The 18,985-nt window shown below is 42.3% G+C and overlaps 1 long non-coding RNA gene and 1 pseudogene across 3 annotated transcripts; both read left to right on the forward strand.

The window, feature by feature from the left end:
• Positions 1–6,451: 6,451 nt before the first annotated feature.
• On the forward strand, positions 6,452–7,064 carry LOC110561828 (glyceraldehyde-3-phosphate dehydrogenase-like; annotated as a pseudogene).
• A 4,754-nt stretch (positions 7,065–11,818) lies between these two features.
• On the forward strand, positions 11,819–18,674 carry LOC132652187 (uncharacterized). Of its 3 annotated transcripts, XR_009589664.1 has the most exons (5): positions 11,819–11,954; positions 15,680–15,743; positions 16,156–16,319; positions 16,403–17,191; positions 18,470–18,674. It is a non-coding gene; the product is annotated as an uncharacterized LOC132652187 (long non-coding RNA). The 3 variants fall into 3 exon arrangements; XR_009589663.1 differs by having other exon boundaries at positions 16,156–17,191; XR_009589665.1 differs by having other exon boundaries at positions 16,159–17,191.
• Positions 18,675–18,985: the final 311 nt, after the last annotated feature.

The following is an 18,985-nucleotide window of genomic DNA, read 5'->3' on the forward strand; positions in this document are numbered from 1 at the left end:
TTTCTGAAATGCCTGCAGACCTCCTTTGCACAGGCCTCCCTTCAGTTAACTGAGAACTGCAGTCTGGCTATTGTTTGGCATTCAACAACCTCAGCCCCCCTGTTATATAACATCAGAAGACATGGGCAGATTTGAAAGCATGTTCCAGCCAGCCGGCCATTTAGAAACAACCTTTTCCTGATCAGTCTCACCTTCCAGAATTACCTACTCTTCCTTATCAAAACACAGCGGTCCCACGAGTTACATCTGTGCGGTACTTCCTATAGGGTGCTCACCCCTTCACTAGACAAGCGTGATGAGGGAAGAGATGATGAGTTGCTGGTGACTGGAGAATGGGGCCTGGAGGATGATGTTCCTCTTGGTTTTAGTGATAGCTTTCTGGGCTGGCTCTTCATCGCAGTGGGATAGCCTGGGGAACAGGGGAGACGATGGGCAACAGTCTCTCCTTATTCCACTTTTATGGTACTCATTGCTTACCAAGAGCTGTCTTGAACATGGCTGAGATAGGGCTCTCAGTGGCCTGTCTTGGTGACATATCATTCTTTAAATGCTTTTTTCTTAGGGTCTGTGGATGTCAGCGATGCTGGGATATATTCATTTGCCACCAGCAAAGAACTACTTACTATGTGGACTTTATAGATGCCTAAAGATAAAGTTCCTTTTGCCCCCCTACAACTTTTTGGGTGGTTCAGATTTAGACTGAAATAAATGTATTCTTAACTAAAGCAGCCCATGCTTAGGCCTACAGTGGGGCAGTGGGTGGGAGCGATCTCAAAAGATTCTCAGTCGAATGTGACTTGCACATTGGCAAACACTGCATTTTAATGAATTTCCACTGCCTCATCTTGGTCCAGCTTAGAAATGTATTAAAACAGGAACAACCCATTTTCAACCAACCCACAGATACCAGTTTAGAAAAAGTCAAGCTCTGACGTTCAGGTTTGAAACTGGTTTCAAGCTTCCTGTCATTGTTTCCAGAGATGGTGAACAGATCCCGTTCACTCTGTCAGTCACTGCATGGTTCTTATGACTGTGGTTCTTGATGGAGGACGTTAGCCTGGTCCTATTGCCTTTGTTTTTGGTCATCCCTCATCTAGTAGCCGTACTGATACAGTTTTTGGTGTGAATATGTACAGCAGGGAAAGCTAATGGAAACACTGCCTTTCTTCCCAAGAAGCTTCTAGATTATGCAAATGTGCACCCACTGTGAGAAAGAAAAGTGCAAACCTGGCTGGGTGGGGCAGGAAGAGTATCAGGCAGACTCAGGAGCCGATGTGAGAATGGCGGCCCATTGCAAGATTCTACAAGATTGCATGCCCTTCGCCGTGGCTGTGAGATCCTGACCAATGTGGAAGCCAACCAACTCTGTAAATACTCATTGAGCGTCTGTAATGCAATCATGGCTGAGGTAATAAGGATGGAGCCCAAAGTTTCTTTGTAGCAGTTTCATAGTGGGGAGAGGAAGGGGAGTGAAGGCAACCAACCAGACAGTATAATGCAAAACGTCAAGGAGATCTAGGCAGCACACATTTTGTGATGAGGTGAAGTTTGAGGTAATGTACCTTTGAGAGTTAGTATGAAGTCAGTAAGTCTTCCTCCACCCCTACTCCTATCCATGCTTATCATGTTATACTTTCCTGTCCCTGTCTCATTCTGTAAATAAGAATTCACAACAGTGCATTGTAATGGGATTTAGCATCTCTCATTTTGGCTGAGTGAATGCTTTGGGACTTGTGTTTATGTCTGTAGGCTTGTGCTGCTCTCAGCCTTGGTCAGAGATGTCTCTTACTGCAGCGTTTCACTTTTTACAGGACAGGTCAAGGCCTCCTCTTCCTCGTCAGACCTGCTCTGTGAATCTTCTGTGAATGCTAGGATATGATAATCCCATACAACAAGGCCTAGGGCTGGAACATACATGTTGCAAAAGAATAGACTTCAGATAAATATGACTTTCTAATAGGCAGCTACTGTTTAAGAACAGAGAAGAGCCTCATAGGAATAGTCTCTAAAACTGTAAGAGCAGCTAGGGATTGTCTCATAAAGAAGATTCTAGTGTAAGATGCTAACCTGAACAACATGACCTTTCAAAGTATGAGACGCTATGTGTCCAAGAAGACCAATGTGACCTTCATTGCATAATAAGTTATAAATTTTACTTGAGACTCTGACCAGGAAGCTGGTAGACTAACTGAAGATCTTTACCTCTCCCTTAGTCCCTGAAAAACAAATCTCCTTGTATCAGTCCCCAGCTCTACAGCAGACCACTTGCTGAGCACTGCCCTTCTCCAGTGGATCACAGAGATCTTCCCCTCCTAATTTCTCTCCCTTCCACTCATTGCTTTATCCCAGCCCCAAACTCTAGCCAGCAACCCCTGCTAACCCACAGGCCACACCTGAGACAAAGCAGGTAGAATAATTGCAGTTCTTCATCTCTCCCTCCATTCCTTCAAGTCCAATCCCTCAGTCTTATTCACAGCTCTGTAACATGAAACTTGTTAACTTGTTCTCTCTGGCCCCATTCCTAGGGGACTAAGCAGATCTTTCTGGAACGTCCTGATTTTCTTCCTCCTGTGAGCCCTCTTAGGACCCCTTTCCTAGCTCATTCCCATTCCTAAGTGTCAGTCCCTAATATATATGGACACATTTTGCCTGGGACCCTAGTGGCCACACCCATCAGGATCCAAGAAGGATTTCCAGCCAAGCAACACACTCTCCTAAAAACCAAAGAACAATGTGTTATTCAACCAAGACAAGACTAGAGATCAGCACTTAGAATTTCAATCTCAAACCCAGATGCCTAAATGCCAGTATAAAAAGACAACCAATAACAGCCAGATGTCTCCAGTAGAACCCAGGAACCCTATTACTGCAGGCCCAGAGTATTTCAACAGAGCTCAGACATAAGAAAAAAAATACAAAAAACCTTAGAACAGCCTTTATGATTATGATAGCAGTGCCTTAAGAGGAAATGAATAAATCTCTTAAAGAAATCTATGACAACACAGACAGTGAAAAGAAATGAATAAACCAGTTCAACACCTGAAAATGGAAATAGAATCAACAAAGAAAACCCAAACTGAAGGAGTCTGGTAACTGGAATTCTGCCTCCCGGCCTTGGCAGATATAAGTCTAAACTAAAGCTCAGTTTCTCAGAGACTGGCCTTGGCAACCTCTGGGAGATTGACCCTGGCAACTTTTCCTGCAGGGTGTTCTGAGCCTGAGAACTAGATAATAGACTTCGTGCAACCCTGGGAACCAGATAGCAAACTTTGTGTAACCTTGAGTGAATTCTCGGACACCTTGCCAGGTGACGCAGATGAGTTGCTACTGTGAGAAAATTTCCCTGTAATTTTCCTTCACTTTATAAGTGCTGTCTGTAGGTTCAGTGTTGGTATAATGTTCTTTTAAAATGTATATGCCTTACCCTTGTTAATTCAAATGCTGATTTCCCCACCCCCAACTCTCTGGTTTCAATCTGGATATTGCATTGTGATACTCACTATAAGCATCCTGTGTCAACTCTTGTGTAAACAGGACAAAATAAAGCAACTATATACAATGTTGTGCAATGGGAGGAGCCAGAGGACAGGAAAGAGGGGAGGAGCTAGAGAACAGGAAGGGGCGAGAAGGAGGAGGAGCTCGAGGAGAAGAGAGCAGGAGGAGAGCAGAGCGGGAGGAGAGAGCTTGGAGGCCTTGGAGCATGAACCAGACCTAAGATTTCACAAAAAGCAAGTATAATGTGGGAAATCTAAATGTTAGGAAACTGAGGGCATGGAGGTTTAGGAGGGAGTAAATATTGCCCAGCAAATTGTGTTCTAGGTTAACTAAAAACCCAGTCTCTGTGTGGTAATTTGGTTATACAGCTGCTGAGGATTAACAGCAGTGTTACTAGAAGATAAACCGGTAGTAAATATTAATAACTTTCTACAACAGTTCAGTAAATGAGGCTTTGATCAGAAACCTGTCTTGGCCTCCATTCTTCGCATCTCTGCGCCCCCCATTCCCACTCTCTCTTTCAGGTAGACCCTGTTTGACTAGCCCAGATCAACAAACTGAGGAACATCTGGAAATGAAACGTTTAGAATTTGAACAGGAACCTCAGAAGCAAGCCTCACCAAAAAAAAAAAAAAAAAAAAAAAAAAAAAAAATTACAAGAAATGAAAAAGCATGGCAGGCACTAAAGACCTGATTTAAAAAAAAAATGGATACCTTGGTCAAAGAAAAATTTAAATGTAAAACAATCCTGCCATAAAACAACCTAAAAATCTGGGGCTATGACAAGACTATGTAAAGGCCAAACCTAAAGATAATAGAAAAAGAGGGTGAAGAAGAAATCCAAGTCAAAGGCACAGAAAATATTTTCAACGAAATCATAGAAGAAAATTTTCCTAACCTAAAGAAAGAGATACCTACAAAGATATAAGAACGATGCAGAACATCAAATAGATTGGACCAGAAAAAAGTCCTCTTGTCACATAATAATCAAAACAATAAACACACATAACAAAGAAAAAAATAGTAAAAGCTGCAAGACAAAAAGACCAAGTAACATATGAAGACAAATTTATTACAATAACACCTGACTTCTCAAAGGAAAGTCAACGTAAAAGCAAGAAGGGCCTGGAAAGATGTTCCATGGACCATAAGAAACCACAAAGGCCACCCACAGACTGTTATTCTCAGCAAAAACTTCAGTCACAATAGATGAATAAAATAAGACATTCCATAATAAAATTTAAGCAGTATTTATAAATCCAGCTCTACAGAAGGCTCTAGAAGCAAAACTTTAACCTAAAGAGGTTAACCACACCCAGGAAATTACAAGGAATGAATAATCCCAGACCAGCAAATCAAAAGAGGGGAAACACAACAAAAATAACAAAAACATAACATCAACAAACACTGCTCATTAATGTCTCTCAATAAACAGACACAAACCAACAGAATGAATTTGAAAACAGGATCCATCCTTCTGCTGCATACAAGAAACACATCTCAACATCAAGGACACACTTTATCTTGGGGCAAAGGATTGGGAAGAGATAATTAAAAGTAAATGGCTCTAAGAGGAAAGCTAGTGTAGCCATGATAATATCTGACAAAAGCAAAGTAGACTTCAAACCAAAACTAAATTAATTAAAAGAAATTAAGAGCACTACACAAAAAAATATACCAAGATGACATTTCAGTTTTTAACATCCATATTCCAAACACAAGGGGACTCGAGTTTGTAAAAAAATACATGACTATAGCTTAAATCACATATTGCTCTTCCCACAACTGATAGTAGGATATGTCAACACTCAACTTTTACCATGAGACAGGTCATCCAGATAAAATCTAAACAGAGGAATACTGGAGCTAACAGAAATAATAAACCAAATGGACTTAACAGGCATTTACATAAAATTTTACTCAAACACACACAAAAAATACCTTTTTCTCAGCACCTCATGGAATTTCTAAAATTGGCCACATATCTGACTCAAAGGAAGTCTCAATAGATATAAGAAAATTGAAATAACTCCCTGCATCCTATCTGCTCACCATGGATTAAAGCTGACTAGAAACAACAGAAAGCTTACAAACTAATAGCAATTGAACAACTCTATTGAATGAAAAATGATTCAAGAAATAAATAAATTAATGACTTTCTAGAAGTCAATGAAAATGAATACATAGTATACTCACAGTATGCTTATGGGACACAATGAAAATGGTGCTAAGAGGAAAGGTCATAGTATTAAGTGCTTACATTAAAAAAAACTGAAGAGATTGCATACTAGCAACTTAACAGCACACTTAAATGCTCTAGAACAAAAAGAGGAGTAGATATCAAGAAATAATTAAACTCAGGGTTGAAATCAGCAAAGTAGAAACAGAATAATACAAAGAGTCAAAGAAATAAAGAGAAAATCAACAAGATAAACAAACCCTTATTCAAACCAATTAAAAAGCAGAGAAAGAATATCCAAATTAACAAAATCAGAAATGTAAAGGGTGGCATGGCTTTCTGCTCCTCCCTGTTCCAGAGACAGCTGCATCTTTTTGTGCAGTGCCAGCCTCGACCCTTAGACATGATGGTAAAGGTCAGAGGGAATGGATTTGGTAGTATTGAACTCCTGGTTACCAGGACTACCTGCATCTCTGGCAAAGTGGAGATTGTTGGCATCAATGACCCTTTCATCGACCTCAACTACATGGTCCACATGCTCCAGTACATCTCTACCCATGGCAAGCTCAATGGCACAGTCAAGGCTGAGAAGGGGAAGCTTGTCATCAACGCAAGCCCATTGCCATCTTCCAGGAGCGAGATCAAGCTAACATCAAATGGGGTGATGCTGGTACCGGGTATGTCTACTGGTGTCTTCACCACCATGGAGAAGGCCGGGGCCCACTTGAAAGGTGGGGGCAAAAGGGTTATCATCTCTGCCCCTCCCACTGATGCTCCATGTTTGTGATGGGTGTGAACCATGAGAAGTATAAAAACTCACTCAAGATTGCCAGCAATGGTTCCTGCACCAACTGCTTAGCCCCTCTAGCCAAGGTCATCCATGACAACTTTGGCATTGTGGAAGGACTCATGACCACAGTCCATACCATCACTGCTACCCAGAAGACTGTGGATAGTCCCTCTGGAAAGCTGTGGCGTGATGGCCATGGGGCTGCCAGAACATCATACCTGTATCGACTGGTGCTGCCAAGGCAAGGTCATCCCAGAGCTGAACGGGAAGCTCACTGGCATGGCCTTCCATGCTCCTACCCCCATATGGCTGTCGTGGATCTGACATGCCGACTGCAGAAACCTGCCAAGTGTGATGACATCAAGAAGGTGGTGAAGCAGGCATCCGAGGGCCCACTGAAGGGAATCCTGGGCTACACTGAGGACCAGGTTGTCTCCTGCGACTTCAACAGTGACTCCCTCCTACTCTTCCACCTTTGACGCTGGGGCTGCCGTTGTCCTCAGTGACAACTTTGTAAAGCTTGTTTTCTGGTATGACAATGAATTCAGCTATAGCAACAGGGTGGTGGACCTCATGACCTACATGGCCTCCAAGGAGTAAGAAGCCCTGGATCACCCACCACAGCAAGGACATGAGAGCAAGAGAGAGGCCCTTGGTTGCTAAGGAGTTCCTGTCCCAACTTAGCCCCTGACACTGAGCATCTCCCTCACAGTTCCCATCCCAGATCCCCAGAATAGTGGGAGGGGCTGAAGGAGCCCTACTCTCTTGAATACCATCAATAAAAAACTCACTGCACCTACAAAAAAGGGTGACATTACAGCAGGCACCAAGAGAATCCAACCAATCATTGGGTTATTCTTTAAAAACCTGTATTCCACCAAATCAGAAAATCTAAAAAGTGGATAGTTGTCTTACCAAAGTTAAATCAAGATCACATAAGCAATTTACACAGACCTATAATCCCTAGTGAAATAGAAACGGTTATTAAAAGTCTCCTGGCAAAAAAGCCCAGGGTCGGTTGGTTTTACAGATGAATTCTACCAGACTTTCAAAGAAGAGTTAATACCAATACTCCTCAAATTATTCCACAAAATAGGAGCAGAAGGAACATTGTTCGATTTCTCTTTCAAGGCCATAGTTAGCCTGACACCTGAACTACATAAAGACTTCAACAAAGAAAAAGAATTACAGACCAATAGATGAACATAGATACAAAAATAATCAATAAATTACTTGAAAACCAAATCCAATAACACTGCAAAAAGATTAGTCCCCAAGGTCAAGTAGGATTCCTTCCAGAGATATAGGGTTGGCTCAACATACATAAATTAAAAAATGCAATCCACTATACAAACAGAAAGACAAAAACCACATGATCATCTCATTAGATGAAGAAAAGGCCTTTGACAAAATCCAACACCCCTTCATGATAAAAGTCATGGAGAGATTAGGGATACAAAGGACATACCTCAACATAATAAAGGCAGTTTACCGAAAGCCCGTAGATAACATTAATATAAATGGAGAGAAACTCAAAGCAATTCCACTAAAATCAGGAACAAGAGCAAGTTGTCTATTCTCCCCATATCTATCCAACATAGTACTCAAAGTCTTTGCTGGAGCAATAAGACAAGTGAAGGATATCAGAGAAACACAAATTTGAAAGAAGTAAGAGTATTTGGAGATATGATAGCATACATAAGTAACTCTAAAAATTCTACCAGAAAACTCCTACATCTAATAAACACTTTCAGTAAAAGTAGCTGGATACAAAATTAACTCACCAACATCATTAGCCTCCCTAAATACAAATGACAAAAGGACTGAGGAAGAAACCAGGGAAACAACACCTTTCACAATTGCCTCAAATATTATAAAATATTTTAGGGTTATTCTAACCAAGCAAGTGAAAAACATATGATAAAAACTTGAAGTCATTGAAGAAAGAAATTGAAGACTGTATCAGAAAATGGAAATAACGCTCATGCTCATAAATAGAAAGTATTAATATATTAGAAATGGCCATCCTATGGAAAACAATGTACGGATTCAGTGCAGTCTTCATCAAAAAATTTCAACATAATTCTTCACAGATCTTGAAAGAGCAATTCTCAGTTTCATATGGATACACACACACACACACACACACACACCAACCCAAGATAGATGAAACAATCCTAAAGAATAAAATAACTGTTGGATGTTCCGTCATACCTGATTTCAAGTTGTACTACAGAGCTTTAGTAATAAAAACTGCATGGAATTGATACAAAAACAGACATGTTTTTCAATGAAATAAAATTGATATACATCAATGCACACACCTAAGGATACCTGATATTTTATAAAGTAGCCAGAAAAAAAGATAGCATTTTTAACAAATCTGCTGGTCAAATTGCATGTCTGCATTTAGAAGAATAAAAATAGATCCATACTTACCAGTTATACATAAAACTCAACTCCAAATAGTTTGAAGACCTAAAAATAAAAGCAGATACATTCAATCTAGTAGAAGAGGCTCTATCAAGTGGTATAGAAGAGAAAGAGGGAAATAGCCTTGAACTCACTGGCACAGGAAAAGACTTTCTGAACAGAACACCATTTGCACAAGCACTAAAATAATAAATAGGACTTAATGAAACTGAAGAGCTTCTGTACAACAAAGGACATTGTCATTCTGAAACAGTGGTAGCCTAGAGGATGAGGAAAAATAAGCCAGGTAGTGGTAGTGTACACCTTTAATTCTGGCACTTGGGAGGCAGAGGCAGGTATTTCTCTGGTGAGTTTGCAGCCATCCTGGTCAACAGAGTGAGTTCCAAAACAACCAGGGCTACACAGAGAAAGCCTGTCTCAAAAAGCCAAAACAAAACAAAAACAAAGTCAACTACATTGCTTATGACCAAAAACTTGAGTCTAGTAGCCCAGAGACTTAGGGTAAAACTCAATACTATTGTTCTTAAGAAAAAAACAAAACAAACAAAAATATGTAGCAATCAAGTGACTCCTAATGACATTCTGCTGTATTCATAACTCAGTGCCTTGATTCTCCATTACCAGAGAAGCCTCCTCTTGTAGCAGATGGGAACAAATACAGAGATTCACAGCCAGACATCATGCAGACAATGAGACCTTGGAACACATCGGGATGTCACCATCTAATCCCTCCCTTCAGAGCTCAGGGCACCCTGAGGAAGAGAAGGCAGAATGTAAGAGTCAGAGGGAATAGAGGACATCTGGAAAGCAAGACTCTCTAAATCAACATGGGCAAAGCTCATATGAACTCACAGGGAAGGAGGCAGCATGCACAGGGTCTGCACGGGTCTGCATCAGGTCCTCTGTGTACATATTATAGCTTCCAGCTTAGAGTTTTTATGGGTTACTGAATGTGGGTCTCTGATTCTTCTGTCTTCTCTTGGGCTCTTTTCATTCTCTTTGTTTTTCTTTTTTTTCAATTCTGATAGGCTAGTTTTTGTTTCAATATTATATTATATCCCTAAGGATCTGTTTGTTCTCTAATAAGAGACAGAAAGGGGATTGACCCAGATGGGAGGGGAGGTGGGAAGGAACTGGGAAGAGTGGAGGGAGGGGAAATTATAATAAACACATATTATGTGAGAAAGTTTCATTAAAAGAAAAAAATGTAAAAATAGTACTTGTAGAAAGAATGCAACATGCAGCTAGTACTTCATATATTTATTTAACTTATCACAATGGGATAATAAATGTTCTTCTGACCTTTTCTAGTGAAATTAATACTTCTAAAACAAGTCACACTGCTTGTAGATATGTAACTTAGCAAGATATTAATCTAGAACACACTTCCCAAAGACAGAATAAGACATTCTACTTGTTCCCTCTTTTTTTCCTTCTTCTGATGTCCATCCTCTTTGCCTTTCTGGATAGGAATTGAGCATTTTAGCAAGAGCCCTCCCTCTTGATTAGTTTCTTTAGGTGTACAGATTTTAGTAGGTTTATCCTTTATTATATGTCTATATGAGTGAGTATATACCGTGTGCATCTTTCTGCTTCTGGGATAGCTCACTCAGGATGATCTTTTCCAGATCCCACCATTTACCTGCAAATTTCATGAATGATTTCCTTGTTTTTTTTTTTTTTTTTTTTTTTGGAGCCTGACACAGAGGACCTCTAAAAGGCTCTGCCCTGCAGACTGTTCTGCCTTGCTGAGACTTACGGGCAACACCTTTGGGCAGAGTGCAGGGACTCTTATGAAAGAAGTGGGAAACAGTAAGATCTGGAGAGGACAGGAACTCCACAAGGAGAGCAACAGAACCAAAAAATCTGAGCACAGGGGTCTTTCCTGAGACTGATACTCCAGCCAAGGACTATGCATGGAGATAACCTAAGACCCCTGCACAGATGTAGCCCATGGCAGTTCAGTATCCAAGTGGGTTCCATTGTAATCGGAACAGGGACTGTCTCTGACATGAACTGATTGGCCTGCTCTTTAATTACCTCCCCCTGAGGGGGAAGCAGCATTACCAGGCCACAGAAGAAGACAATGCAGCCACTCCTGATGAGACCTAATTGACTAGGATCAGAAGGAAGGAAAAGAAGTCCTCCCCTATCAGTGGACTTGGGGAGGGGCATGCATGCAGAGGGTGGAGAAAGGGAGGGATTGGGACTGGAGGAGGAAGGGAACCACAGGGGGGATACAAAGTAAATAAAGTGTAATTAATAAAGAATTAAAAAAAGACATTCTACTTGATCCAGACTTTCTATATCTAGGAATTAATATAAAAGACATCTGTGAATGAGGTAAAGATCAAGATTCAGAGTATTAGCTATACATAGATTTCATAAGTACTGCTTCTCTTAGAAAAATGTGGAGGATAGCCTGAATACAAATAATGGTTAAATAATTAATAAAACACTATTTCGTCACCCAAATGTTAAAGTGGTATCAATGAATAAATCATTAGAAAATAACATGGAGAGTATAACATGGCTTTTTTTTTTTAACGCTTACATGTGCATTTAAATTTTTTAAAGATATAAAATCTTTTTGAGAGTTTAAAAAATGCGATGCTCTGATATTTGTTATTGTAGATAATATCTCTTAGACAACTTGTATACTTGTTCATTTTTTACAGAATAATTGTTTCTTATTTGGTGGAGGGGAATGCTTGGTAGTTAAATATAAAACACCTCATCTTCTACTGGGCATTAATGTTGGATAAATGGAACGCTTATGTGACCTCTCTGGGTGTCTGATCTACGATGGCGGTTCGGACTGCGCATGGTATCTGAGCAGCAGCTCAGCAGTGAGGGCAGAGCGACCGACGTGCCATTGTGTGAACCCCCAAACCCTAATGTCTTTTGTTTCTCAGGTGAGAGGAGAGACCACCCAGAGACATGAGGGTCCAACTTCAGGTCACCCGACTAATCCTGGGAAAAGTCTCCAGGCTCTAACCCGGCACGGCCTCAGCCCTAGGCCACCTGCCCAATGCCACCATCTGTGGATACCTTCAGGTACTGGCAGCTTGTGGATCCAACCTCGGGCATCACTCTCACCATTCTGGGAAAGCATATCTTTTGGTACTGGAGGCGCAGCTCCAAGTTCAGTCTCCTGACGCTTGGGACCTACAGAAGCAACCCCAGACACTGCTCCAAAGCTCAAGGAGCCCAGTAAGACCTCACAGGCTCTCTAAAAAGGCTGTGCCCAGCAAGCACAGTATTTGTGCAAATATCTGGGCGCACTAACCTTGGAGCAAGAAAGCCAGTAGAGGGGCAGTTGACTCCAGGACTTCCCTTGGCGAAAAAAGGATCCCCAAGCTCCCGGGGAATCCGCTTAGTCCCCCAGATCATACATCTGTGGAGAGCCTCGGTAAAATCCCTGAGATCTACCCACCAGTATGAGATAATTTCCACCAATCTGAGAAGGGCTCCCGCAGGAACATCCAGCTTCCTGCCCAGGGCTCATCCTATACCCCTCAGAACTCCAGTAGGCAACAGGATCTAACAGTCAACACCAGAGACAACCAGATGGCTAAAGGACAGCATAAAAACACAATCAACAAAAGCCAGAACAATATGGCATCCTCAGAACCCAGTTATCCCAAGGCAAGCAGCCCTGGATACCCTAACACAACTGAAACATGAGAAAATGACCTTGGATCTATGCTTATGAAGATGATAATGGAAGAAACGAAATACAGGAGGATGCGGTCAAATAGCTGAGGCCTTTAGAGAGGAAATCAATAAATCAAAGTAGCTATGTTTGAAAGTGGTGTCTAATTGAGAGGCAGACAGTGACGAATCAGAGAAAGATTTGACAGAATAGAATATGTTCAACTCTCAGAGGGGCAGAGGTGAAAGAACAGAAGGAAAAGAGAGGTGACTTAAAAGGGAGCAGTACAGAGGAGGGGGGGAGGCAGTTTTACCAGGATGATTTTACATAGACAGATTGTAGAGAGAACAAGCTAGACATAGGTGAAAACAGAATGAGCCAGAAAATGAGAAGGAGCCAGAAGAGTAAAACAGATTGCTAGAGTTAGTTGGAAGCCAAGCAGAACAATTCAAAGAGAAACTGAGAGAAGCCAGATTGAATGTAGTCAGCTTGGAGAGGAATTTGAACCAGAACAGCTGAGTTGAACCAGCCAGCTGGAGCTCAGAAAGAACAAGGGTGAGCTTATTCAGCAGTAAGTCTCAGAGGCTGAAAACATTCTAGGCCTGGATTAGATTGTATGGAGGCTAGAAGCTTCCAGCACTAGGCCTAGGTTAGTAGACAGAAGCAGTAAATCTCTGAGTCAACAGTTACATCGGGTGAATATAGGACACTTTTACAAGAGCTCTTCTTTACTTGCCCCATGTCAGCCTCAAAGCTTCCCTCAGTTCTCTCTGCTCCCCACCTCCACCGGACCCCATAACATTGGAATGGATGGTGTCTACTCCACTTGCCATGAGCAGACTCTGATGCATTAACTCCTGTCCCCGTTAAGGACCAGGACTGGTCCACCAGGGACTTTGGTGCACCCTTCCCCTGCGTTAAATATCTTCATGTGTTACAAGGTTTACATGGCTAACTTATTAGTAAAAACCCAAATCCTTCATAGATAAACATAGAGGACACAAACGGATAAATTCTTCATAAATAAAAGGCAGAAGAGAAGCTTTAAAGAAAGGTGACCATCTTTTTTTTATAATTTCAAACCATATCATTACACATCAGTGTTGCACATTTCACCTTGTAAAATCTTGTACAGACATATATTACTTTTATTTAGTAGTGTCCATTTCCCCCTGGTAAAATTTAAATTTCCAGACAGGCAAGGTTTCATTGGTTTTGCTCGCAGCTGTAGAGCTTCTGAACAGCTTCCCCAGTTATTGGCGAATCAGTGAGTGCATGGCTGGCATCTTCACGACAGAGACGAAGAACCTGGACATTACTACTAGAGACGCTGGTGGGCTCCCGTCCTCACCTTCTGTGACAGGATAGAAACTCCTCCAGGGGGTGTGTGAACCGGCTTCCCAAACTGTGGTCACATTTACTCTAAACAGAACTGTTTCAAAGCAGTAGATTCCAAACGAGTCACTGGTGACTTTCTATTTCCCACCTACCCGTGCCATTTACGGTTCAGCTTTTCTAGACCAGGTGTTCAGCAGCTTGGGCTGGGAGAGCATGTCAGAAGTGGTCAGCACCAGTGTCCACTAGCTTTTGCATAACAAGATGGCCTCTGGGTATTCTTTTTAAAGAAGGGGTAAGAAAGCGTGCTTTTGCGTTTCAAAACAGATACTAAGACTCATAACCAAACCTTCAGTAGAAGGGGAGTTAGTATAACGTGGAAAGGACAGGAGCCCCACAAGGACCATATATATATCTGGGCACAGGGTTTTTTTCTGAAACATTTTCTCCAACCAAGGACCAATTATGGATATAACCTAGAACCTGTACTCAGACAAAGCTCATGGTAGCTCATTAACCAATTGGTTTCCCATAGTAAGGGGAACAGGGACTGTTCTGACAAGAACACAATAGCAGGCTCTTTGACCTCCCCACCCCTCAAGGGAGGAGCAGTCCTGCTAGGCCACAGAGGAGGACTTTGCAGCCAGCCCTGAAGATACCTGATAAAACAGGGCCAGACGAAAGGGGAGGAGGTCCTCCCCAATCTGTGGACTTGGAAAGGGGCAGGGAGAAACTAAGGGAGGGTGGTATTGGGAGGGAATAAGGGAGCGGGGTACAGCTGGGATACAGAGTTAAAAAAAAAGAAAAAAAAGTGTGCTTTTCACAGAACTCAGATCTCTCTGGCATTTTTGAATTGTGGCAGTTTAAACTGTTTTCCTGATGGGCTGAAGTGATGTCTCAGTGGTTAGGGCTCTGGTGGTTCTCCCAGAGGACCTCATCTCAATCCTAGCACTCACGTAACAGTTAACAACCATCTTTAGCTTCATTTCCAGGGGATCTGATGTCCTCTTCTGGCCGCTGTGGGCACTTCATGCACAGACATGCATACAGGTAACACACACACACATAAATTTAAAAAGAAAGTGTGGTGATAATTTCTTAGGATGCATAGTGGGTAGAGGCTGGTGGGACATCTTTTTATCCATACACTTCACACGACCCTCCTCTAGGGTCTGCCAGTAACCATGCACGTGCAGGATTTAAGAATGTGTCGATGATCTGAGGAGGCGCAATCACAAATATAAAAATGTGCCCTGGGCTGGTGGTGGTGGTGGTGAGGGGAGTATCTTCAGTGAAACCTAAGCTGGAACCATGGCAGCTACCTTGTTACCACGAGGACGGGGGTCTGGATGAGAATGAAGCCAACATGTCAATCACACACCTTGGAAAATCCACACTCCTGGAAGCTTTTTGCCGATCCTCACCCCAAAGTTGCTTCTCGCTCTTGCAAGTGAGTTCTTTCTGTTGGAACATCACAGAGCAGAGGAATTGGGACCAGTCTTGGGCATCTTCTAATCTCTGTGTGCGCTATTGGCCCAGCTCAGTCTTTCCATGTTAGCAGAGTGCTGATGTTTCCAGGACTGATGGAGTCCTTGAGTCCTCTGCTCTTGTATCTATTACCTCTGTCAAGCGGAAGTGCCTGCTTATCTATCTTGCCACGTACCTCGTTTATCTGTAGCTTTTCTTGCTCACCCTCTTCCTTCCTCTGGCCCTACAGACACATAAACATCACGAGGCCAGGGAGGCCTTATTCCCATCATCATAACTCTAGCTCTCCACTTTCTGTCGACAGCTGCCATGCTCGCCACTCCATTCCAGGCCCAGTTGGCACCCCTGACATTCTTCTGCTTGCCATGGTATGTGCTAAGTATTTACAACTGCCACATGTCACAGAACCTTTGAGCCCTTCATCTTAATGTCTATCTAAACCAAATGGTTCCTGGGAGCAGGGCAGAAGTATGGTTGATTGAGTTTGGTCAGCATTTAAAGGACAGAGGAGAACACAGAAGGGGCTCGAGCAAATCAAACGGCTGATTAACTGGACATCATTCATTCCACGGGGAGAAGGTTTTGATGAGGTTTTTAGAATGAAAAGAGCTTCAGTTACTTTATTGGGGGATAAAGGGAATAGTTTTTGTATCAAGAGCTGTTTTGGAGAGAGAGAGAGAGAGAGAGAGAGAGAGAGAGAGACTTGCTGTGAACCCAGGAAGTGGTGGAAAAGTGTTCAGAAGGACTTGGCCCTGATTCTGTTTTTCTGCATGTCTCCAGCAGATGCTGGCTCCTGTAGACGCTGCCTGGCTCCGCTGCTTCTGTGTTAGCCTCCACTCAGTGACTTCCGAGGAAGCAGGAGAAACTTTGTTAAATCAAGAAAATATTTTTATTTATTTTTTTCTTCTTGTTTAAAGTCTGAGTCTGAACTTAGAAAACCCGGGGTGAGAACTTATTTCCAGCAGATTCTATTTCTTGGTGCCACTTCATCTATTAATAGTTTCTGGCTTTTCCATTCTCCCCACAGCTGTGCTTTCTAAATTCTGATACCCTCGCTGATCTTCAGCAATGTGGCGGCTGTGGCTCTCTGATTAGACATGTGGTCTAATGTGCTGCTCTCATCAGACTGGTCGCCACCTGGATAACGATCCAGATGTTTATCACCATAGAGCAAGTCGGCTCACAGAGCGCTTTGGGTGCACTGTTCTGTTAATCCTCAAAATACCCTCACAAGACAGTATGGCATCACAGTCCTTCATCAGGCACCTGTTATCATTAGCGCAAGGTGAAAGCTCAGCATAGAGGCTGAGCGAGCTTGTAAGCTTGTCCCTCAGAGACTACGGGCTTCTCTTGAGACCATGTTTAACATGTGCTCTCTCCAGAAGACCAGCTTATGCCCTACCACACCCTGTCCTGTCTAGCTGTCCTGTCACACCCTCTACACTTTTGTAATTCTTGTCATATTCTGTGTCTTCTTCACAGTCTCCTCTGGTCTACAAACCCTTGTTCAGCTGTGGTAACAAATGCTGATTATTTCCTTCCAATTAATTTCTCAGTGTTAACAAACTTTATCTATAATCAGGCCTTCACAATAAATCTAATATTATTGCTACTCTTTTTCAGTTTCCCCAGTTTGTTCTAATACAGCCTTCTAAGTTTTTTCTCCCCTCAAATTTGACACTATTTTTAAACATCATGTAGTCGACAAGGATATATTTCCTTTTCCATGTGTACGATGGATACAGCTCTGTCGTAAAGTTCAACAGGTGAAAATACCATTCCAGTTGGGAGGATGAAGACAGAAACAACCTAAAAGGTAAATACAACATTGATCAGATGGTTGCAAATTTTGAGAAGGGCTAGCTTGCTGGGAGTGTGGCTCAGCGGTAGAGAACTTGACTAGCTCCAAAAAACACTGCCTTGATCCTCAGTACCACAAACCAAAAACAATAAGAAAAAGGCTAAACAAGCTGGGCTTGGAGGCGTTGTTGTTGTTGTTGGTGGTGGTGGTGGGGGGGCAGTGGTAGGGGTGAAGAGGAGCAGAGCAGGGAGTGATGGAGAGATTGCTCTTGAGGAATGTGGGCAGGGAAGCTCTGTGTTTCACACAGACACCGAAGGTCCTTACAATGAAAGAGCTTGATAGCAAATGGATTGCTGTTGTCATGGAACTGTACTTTATGTGATGTAGAAACTGAAGCAAGAAGAGGTTAGGTGTCTTCTGTAACATGGTGAAATGATTATGAAGCACACATGTCTCTAACCTGGAAGACTTTGTGCTTCTCTGAGTCACCTATAATGCCTTATTCTTTTTCCTAAGGTAAGCATATCAGTTGTTTGGGGATGTAATGGAAGAAGTTTAGCCTTCCTTCTTTTTTTTCCTTCTCTCCTCTCTTCCTCCCTCCTTCTCTCTTTCCCTTCACACACACACACACACACACACACACACACACACACACACGTCAGAAGAAGGCATTGGCTCTCCCGGAACTGGAGTTGTAGGTGTAGGGAACAGAACTCAGGTCCTCTGCAAGAGCAGCCATCACTCTTAACCCCCAAGTTGTCACTTCTCCCTCCTTGTTTTTTCTCCTCCCTCCTCCTCCTTTTTATTCCTTGCTTTCTGACTCCAAGGTCTCACGTAGGCTTTGAACTTGCAACATACCCAAGGACATCATTGACGTTCTGACCATTTTCTTCTAGGGTTCAGACCCAGGGCTTCATGCACACAAGGGAAGCTCTTTGTCAAGTTGGCTACATCATTGGCCAACCTGTGGTTTTTAGAAAGGTTCCCCAGGAAGGCAAAGTCAGGGAGCTGTAGCTTACCAAGACCATGACTCTGTCATCATTCCCTAGTCAGGAATCCAGATTCCAGGGAAGATGGTGTTCTTGATTTTGGTTTAGAAACCAGTTTTCTGGGAACAAATCAGTAAGAGATTTTAGCTGTGGCTTTCCTTCCTTAAAATCTCTTTGAATAAAATTTGTAAGAATGAAAAGTACAGGAATTCTTGCCATGGTAATGTATTGATATTTTCTCCTGCTTGTTCCTATGTGAATATACCAATCTGGTTTAAAGAGCCTACGCATTCTACTTTTTCAGAGACCTGGGATTCCATGCACCAACAGAAGAGGAAGGGCCAGAGGGATAGAAAAGTGCTGAACATTCAGATGGGCACCGGCTCCTTTGTAGACTTTGAACTGCTGACATGATAGGTAGAGTATTTAGGTACTACGTTTAGGAGAGCATCGTTGTTCAGAACCAGTCACCTGATGACTCTGGAAATGATGTGTGTTACTCTGTAAGACTCATGGCTGGGCCACTGAAAGGAACATTTCGGAAATCATTTGCCTCATTTCCTCCAGGGGATGTATTTACTCTGCTTTTGAACTTCTAGGTTTTAAAATTGTTTTAAAATTTATTTTATGTGTGTGAGTGTTTTGTTTTCATGTGTGTACATAGACCATGTGTGCCTGGATCCGAAGAGGTCAAAAGAGGGCATTAGATCCCCTGGAACTGGAATTATCAAAGGTTGTTAGCACCATGTGTCTTCTAGAAATTGAACAAAGGTTCTCTGCATGAGCAGCAAGGGCTCTTAACTGCTGATTCATTTCTAGC

This window comes from Meriones unguiculatus, chromosome 2, assembly GCF_030254825.1.
Source record: "Meriones unguiculatus strain TT.TT164.6M chromosome 2, Bangor_MerUng_6.1, whole genome shotgun sequence".
In the NCBI taxonomy this organism is placed as follows: Eukaryota; Metazoa; Chordata; class Mammalia; order Rodentia; family Muridae; genus Meriones; species Meriones unguiculatus.